Consider the following 8107-nt stretch of genomic DNA (forward strand, 5'->3'; position numbering starts at 1 on the left):
CACCGCTGTAAGTTTGCTTTACATCTTCTCTTTCTCCTTTTCCTTGCTCAGTAAGAACTCTTCTAACTTTGCTTTGTTCCAGGATGCTCTATTGTCCCATTGAAATGCCGACCTGGTGGCCGAGGCTGCCATGAAGATGGAGACACTCTAGCTGGAGATGGAGATGCTTCAGCTGGAGCTGGAGGCGACCGTGAATCAAAGAGAAGCCGCCAAGGAGGCCTTGTCCAGGAAGACATCCCAGGCCAAAGTGTCCCTGGCCAACGCGGTTGCTTAGGCCGAAGTAGACCGCGCGGAGTTCGACCGAGTCAAGTTTCAGCTTGAAGAGGCTCTGTCTCGAAAAGAAGCCGAGGCTGGGGAGCGGATGGCCAATCTGGAGGCGAAGCTTCTCCGAGTAACGGGATCCATGAGCTGGACGACTTGCTTCACAAGGAGGTGAAGGCGCACGAGGAGACCCGCCACGAAAAAGAGCAGGTGGATGACATGCTGGGCGTCACCTTCGATGAGGCCATCTATATGGCCTGGGTCCAGGACAACAACATGAACCTCCTGGTCTATCCTGACCCTGCCGCGAAGAGAGCCAAATTTGAGGCCAAGGAGAAAGCTGACGCGGAGCCCCTGGATGATGGAGAGGCGGATGGAGCCATCCCAGAGGCATCAGGACCTGGCGAAGTCTAGACCCAGACCTTCTTTTTGTTTATAATTTTGCAATATTTTTACGAACGCGCATGCGTCTAAGACAATTTTTGGTGTTTTATCAACTTTTTTTGTGTGTATTGCTTTCCCGTTTAGACCCATTAAGCTTTCACTAAGTGTTTTACCACTGTGCATGAATGAGCTGAGTGTTTGGTCCCAGTTCCAACGGCCTGGACTAGATTATTCTTGATTTTGACTTATCAACTTACTTTAATCCTGCTGCTCAGGTTCCAATGGCCTGGGTCATTAGGGAGTTGACAATTATCACTGAATCTATTCGTCTAGTCCCCAATGTTGAAAATCTGACGGTATGGACTATTGGGGTTTAGTCAATTAGCTTATTTTGAAACCTAGACTAGGTTCCCACGGCCTGGGTCGTTTATAATACTAATTTTACACAACTTACACCTGGGACCCGCGCCCTAATAGTCGCGAGCTATTGTGGAAGCGACGCGGATGGATACTCGGTTGTTTGGGGCCGTGCATGGTCAACCGATAGTTAGGATACGGGCTAGTCCATATGTCCTACTGGATATTTTTGCCCCCCGGTCAGCGTTCGTTCGGGGCGGGATCATGCCTGAGCCTTGGTCCTTTTCATCATACCCCGAGACATCGTTTGTCTGGGGCGGGACCATACCTGAGCATTGGTCCTTTTTATCATACCCCCGGACAACGTTTGTCCAGGGCGGGTGCAGGCCTGAGCCTTGGTCCTTTTCATGGTCCTTTTCATCATACCCCTAGACAGTGTTTGTCTGGGGCGGGACCATGCCTGAGCCTTGGTCCTTTTTATCATACCCCCGGACAACGTTTATCCGGGGCGGGACTAGGCCTGAGCCTTGGTCCTTTTTATCATACCCCTAGACAACGTTTGTCCGGGGCGGGACCAGGCCTGAGCCTTATGTCCAACGGGGTTTGTTCCCCCCAGACCTTGCCGGTCTGGGTCAGGACTAGGCCTGAGCCTTGTGTCCCACGTGGTATTTGTACCCCCCAGACCTTGCCAGTCTGGGTCGGGACTAGGCCTGAGCGTTGTGTCCCACGTGGTATTTGTTCATACCGGAGATACCCCCCAAGTGAGCGAAGACTGGTCTTGGGTCACTTGATTAGGGAAGCAGACTGGAATTTTCATTGTCTGTTAATATTTCTTTATGACATTTTGTACACGACATTTTTATTATTCAAGGAATCGTCCTGAGGCGTACATTGTTTACAATGAAAATATAAAACTGGAACATGCTCTCCCGACTACTGATAGTACTTATGGAGATGCTCCACGTTCTAAGCTCTTGGGACTTCTGTGCTATCGAGCCGTTTTAAATGGTATGTTCCGGGGCACACTTCGTGCTGGATTTCGTACGACCCTTCCCAATTCGGGCCCAGAACCCCTACTCCCGGATCTTGGGTTGCAGGGAAGACTCTTCGCAGGACCAGATCGTTGGTTTCGAACCTCCAGCTTTTTACTTTCGAGTTAAAATGCCAAGCGATCTTGCCTTGGTACATCTTCAGCTGAACTTGTGACACTTCCCGGATCTCCTCGATGAGATCCAGGGATTCCTGGAGTAAGGCATGGTTCTGGACGGGATCGTATGTGTCTCTTCTGTGGGATGGGATGGCCGTTTCAACGGGGATGACGGCTTCGGACCCGTACACCATGGAGTAAGGAGTGTGCCTGGTAGACATCCTTTTGGTTGTCCGGTAAGCCCATAACATGCGGGGCAACTCTTCGGGCCACTTGCTCTTGCAGGCTTGGAGCTTTTTCTTTAATGTTCCCTTCAAGATTTTGTTGACGGCCTCTGCTTGCCCGTTCGCTTGAGGCCTGGCGACTGCGGAGAAGCTTTTGACGATACCATGTCTTCCACAGAAATCTGTGAAGTTGATGCTGTCGAACTGCTTTCCGTTGTAGGATACAATCTTGTAGGGGAGCCCGTACTGACACACAATGTTGTTGATGACGAAATCCAGGGCCTTCTTTGAGGTGATTGTACTCATGGGTTCTGCTTCGACCCACTTGGTATAGTAGTCAACGGCCACGATGGCGTACTTCACCCCTCCCTTCCCGGTTGGGAGCGATCCTACCAGATCGATTCCCCACACTGCGAAAGGCCAGGGGCTTGTCATCAGGGTTATTTCTGTTGGAGGGGCTCGCGGGACCTTTGCATACCTTTGGCACTGCTCGCACTTGCAGACGTAATCAATACAGTCTTTCTTCATGGCTGGCCAGAAATATCCTTGGCGCAGGATCTTTTTGGACAGACTGAGTCCGGCTGTATGGTCTCCGCAGAAGCCTCCGTGCACTTCATGCATGATTGCGCTCAGTTCGGTCCTAGATACGCATCTGAGGTATGGCATGGATAACCCTCTGCGGTAGAGCTTTCCTTCCATCATGACGTATCTGTGGACCTGGTACTGAAGCTTCCTAGCTGCGGCCCTGTCCGCTGGCAACTCGCCGCTTGTCAGATAGTGGATAAGGGGTCTCATCCAGGATGCGGAGTGGTCAATGGCGTTGATCGCGGAGACTTGAATGCTTGGGATGGGGAGACTGTTGACGGGGACCAGTCCAGACAGCTCCGCCTCGGCATCGGTGGCCAATTTTTCCAGTGTGTCCGCGAACACATTTTGTTCCCTGGGGATCTGGCGGATGGAGTGCCTCTTGAACGTTTGCAGCATTTCTCTTACCTGAGTCACATAAGTCGCCATCTTTTCCCCTTTGGTTTGGTATTCTCCCAAGACTTGCCTGACAACTAGCTGGGAATCACTATAGATCTCCAGGTTTGTGGCCCCCACTTCCCGGGCCAGATGCAACCCGGCCAGCATGGCCTCGTGCTCAGCCTTGTTGTTCGATGCCTTGAAATGGAAGCGCAGGGCGTTTTGCAATTGGTGCCCTTGCGGCGACACTAAGATGATTCCGGCCCCTGCTCCATTTTCATTCGAGGCTCTATCCACGAACACCTTCCACACGGGCGCCGCGGGCTCTGCGAGATCGTCCCCTTCGGTGATCCCGGAGTATTCCACGATGAAGTCGACTAGGGCTTGCCCCTTGACTGAGACTCTAGGAATGTAAGCTATATCGAATTGACTCAGTTCCATAGCCCACTTCAAGAGTCTTCCTGATGACTCGAGTTTTTGCAACACTTGCCGCAAAGGGTGGTTGGTCAGAACTTTTATGGCGCGGGCTTGGAAGTAAGGCCGGAGTTTCCTGGACACCACTAGCAGACAAAATGTCAACTTTTCAATCAACAGATACCTTGACTCCGCCCCCAATAACCTCTTGCTCACGTAGTACACCAGGAGTTGGGTTTTCTCATCCTCCCGCACTAGTGCTGCGCTGATCGCGTGTTCGGTCACGGCCAAATAGAGGTATAGAGGCCCCCCCTCCACCGGTTTTGCCAATATCGGTGCTTGGGCTAGGTGCTCTTTCAACTTTTGAAAAGCTTCTTCGCACTCGACTGACCATTTGAAACGTTGGCTTCCCCTGAGAACATTGAAGAACAGGATGCACTTGTCTGTGGCCTTTGAGACGAAATGGCTAAAGGCGGCTGCAACGACCCGAATTTGCTAATAAGGCTTAGGGCCTTGATTAGCATGCCTGGAGGGCAATAAATGAATTAATATGTTAATATGTGAATTTGCGTGAATATATGATAATGATGCATGTTTAGTTGAGCTAAGTGTGCATGTGGGCCCCATTTGGATATTAGGGGTATAAATGTGATAAATGCGATATATATGTGATATATCTGTGCAGCATGATCCGAGATAGTCCTGGGGAGCGGTTAGCCTGAAAGTCACAACGGGGTTAAGAATCCGACTCAGGGTGAGTCGAGGGGTACTTTGGGTATTAGATGTATTTTGGGGTTATCGGGGTATGGAAATAAATATTTGGAGATATATTTGAGGTTAGAATTGTTTAGGAGGGAATACTGGGGAAATTTACCATTTTGCCCTCGGGGACGTTTTGGTACCCCGAGCCTTGAGGTAACCACATAGACCAAGTTAAATAAAACAAAAGAAAGAAATACTTAGAGACTTGTAGAAACCGACCTAAGACTTTCTCTTCTCTCTCTCTCTATTTTTCTCTAAGGCAAACAAAGGAAACTCTTGAAAGCTAAGGAATTCAGCTAAGGGCTCTGTAGTTCAGGCTTGAATTTTGAGGGATTAGCTCAACTTAAGCAAAGGAATTCGACCAAGATTAAGGTAAGGATTGATTCTCATTATCTGCGTTGAAAATTCTGTGAAATTGAGTATGTTCTAAGTGGTTTTTGGGTTTTGAATTTGAAGAGTGAATTGAGGCTGGAACTTTGGGAACTAAGCCAGAAAACACTTGGAAGATTGGTTCTGCAGTTGAGGTAAGCTTTAATTTAAAGTTTGAAGGTTGAATTATAGTGTTTCCATGGCTGAGTTTGGGGTTCTTGAGTTAGAAAATCTCAGAGATTGAAATGGACTTTTGATGGGTTTTTAGTCTAGATTTCAGCTAGGTTTTGTTGCTGGAACCTTGTGGAAAGTTTGTGGATAATTGAGTTGTGAAATTGGGATGATTGTGGGTGGTTTTGAGAGAGGTTTGGGTGTCAAAAATGGAGGATTTTTCTGGGTTTGAAGGGTCGGGCCGCGGCATTGTTCTTGCTGAGTCGCGGCCCTTACCTGTTTTTGGGCATTTGGAGGCCTCTGGTTGGGGCCATGCCGTGGCATGGCTGGCTAGTGCTGCGTCCCTTAAGGGATTTTGAGATTCTAGGCTTGGGAATTTAACCTAGGGTGCTCGGGATTGAATCTTTTACCATATTTGGTGAAACTCAATGACCCGGAGACTAGAATTGTGATTTAAAGCTAGTTAATGGGTTGAAACTTGATGGATGAATATTATTATGTGTTGTGACTAGGATTCGGCAAGGCTCAAGTTGAGGGACTGTGCTCGGGATATCGATGCTCGGGGAGCTCGGGACGCAGGTAAGGAAACCCTTGTTCCCATAGAGCTTGTATGCAGGGCTGAGCCCAATGTGTTTGAATTGCAGGGCGTAGCCCTTTGATTGAATTTGCTAGTATTCTGTACTTGTTTATTATGCTATGAATGCAATTATGTGAACGACAGGCAAGAGCCGGGAATGATGTAGGCCGAGGTCGGTAGGGGCAAGGAACGGCAAAGGGCCGGAAATGGCGTTTAGGCACATTGAGTGCAAGGCCGAGTACGGCAAGGGGCCGGGAGCAGCGTTTAGCACGTGGAGTGCGAGTTGCCAGGGCGAGTTCCTAAAGGATACCTGGGATATCCTCACAGTGTGGACCGCAAACCCAGGGTCTGATAAGGCATCTTGGACGGCTAGGCCGTATGTGTTTAGCCTATTGATGGCCAGTTTGTATACTTGGTGTATGTTTTGCATATGTTATCTGTTTATGGGTTTTCTTGCTGGGCTTCGGCTCACAGATGCTCTGTGGTGTAGGTAAGGGCAAGGAGAAAGCCAACCAACCATGAGCGTAGCAAGCATGAAGCGGCGTGTACATGTTTGGCCTGCCTGGCTGCCACAGCCAGTGAATTTTTGGGAGATGATTGTAAATAAACCTAGATTTTGTCGTTTAGTCGGCTTGGTTCAATTTATATGTTGTAAATATTTTTAAACTGTATTTTGGGATCCCAAGTGTTAAACTTTTATGATTTTCAATGAAATGGAGTTATTTCTAAGTTTTTCCTCTGTTTATGGCTTAATTACACTATTTGACTTAAAACCTCGATTAGTGAGTTGAATGCACGTTTTTAAACTCACTTAGTAACGGCTCTAAGGAAGTAGGGCGTTACAACTTGGTATCAGAGCGAGCCAAGGTTATTGGTTCTGGAGATTGACCGAACATGTACGCTCGTTGTCAGTGACAAGCTCGACTCAGGGTTGGTTGGTATGATTGACTAATATGTTTGAATATGTGTTAGGAAAATATTGTTTTGCCTCAATGGAAATGATTATAATATTACAACTCTATGCAATAATATTACAAGTAAATATAGATTGATTAAATAAGGTTACAACTCTATAACTGAAAATACAAATAAACTAAAGAAAGGAAGAAGATGATGATGAAGGAGAGAATAGTGAGAATACAACTCTAAGCAAAAGATTACAAGTGAAATAAAGTGTTTAGACCAAATGAAAAGATTACAACTCTTAAACAAAATATACAAGTAAATAAAACAAGAGAATAAGAAGAAAAGCAATAGAATAAAAAGAAGAACAGAAACACAATCAAACTCTCACTTACACAACCTAAGTGAAGAGGATTGGGGATCACCAACTTGAACAAGGTTTGTGTCTTACAAGTGAGCTATAGGCTCCTATTTATAGCGTTTAGAGACACCTTTGAATTTCAAATTCCACCAACCCCCATGGCTGTTACCAATGTTTAATTGGATTAATATGGAATTAAAAAAGAGATTTGGGAGTTATTTGGGTTTTTTGAGCCGTTCAACAAATATTGAAAAAACTGAAAATTGGTCAGTTTTTTGGCCTGTGGCCACGGCCAGAGACAATGGTGGCCGCAGCCACTGGTCTCTGACCCATAGGCCGCGGCCACTGAATGTTGGTGGCCGCGACCACTGACCAATTTCAGCACAAAAAATTGTGCTGTTTTTCCAAACGGTTCCAAACCCTCCCAAATGATTTTGTAACTCCCAAAACACATTATTGGGGTTAAAATCATATCTCTAATAGCCATATCACATATGGCTTTATGAAATTCATCTCAATATTGTGTAACAACAATTTTACACAATAAAGGGTAATATTTGGAAGTTACAAATTTGTAACACCAAATATGTTACATTATTTGGACATATCTCATATATCTAAATATTGTAACTCTCTATTATATGTTACAATATGTGACACACTTTGTCACATTTATTTAATCTAAAACATTATATTATAATATAATATAATTTTACATTATATTATAAAATAATATAACAATATGTGTTTGAATGCCCTGTTTGCCTGCTTATTTTATATAGAGCATGATGAATGAGTTAACATATGCATGATGCCAAGGCATGGCCCGTTGTGTGTTATATGCTATATGAGTTACTGGTTGTGGATGGCTGATGTGTTTGGGAGGTGGTTTTGGATATTGTTATCATGCCTAATGAGCGGCGTCGTTGGTTGTCGACATATTTGTTGAGATGCCTCGACAATCAGCTAGACTCTGCGGCAGTAGGGCCGAGGATGACAACCAGGGTCAGGACCCTCCACCTGCCCCACAGAATTGGCAAGAGATGTTTGCCGAGATGGAAGCAAGACTACAGCGAACAGAGGAGGAGTTGCGACAGTTGAGGCAGCAGGCCCCACCTCAGGTCACTGGGCTGCCAGTTCAGCAAGTTGCAGCGCCAGTGCCGGTTCAACCTGTTATGGAGAACAGGTGGGAACCTTTGTATGAGAGGTTCAGG

The sequence above is a fragment of the Humulus lupulus genome, chromosome 4 (genome assembly GCF_963169125.1).
Source record: "Humulus lupulus chromosome 4, drHumLupu1.1, whole genome shotgun sequence".
Lineage (NCBI taxonomy): Eukaryota > Viridiplantae > Streptophyta > Magnoliopsida > Rosales > Cannabaceae > Humulus > Humulus lupulus.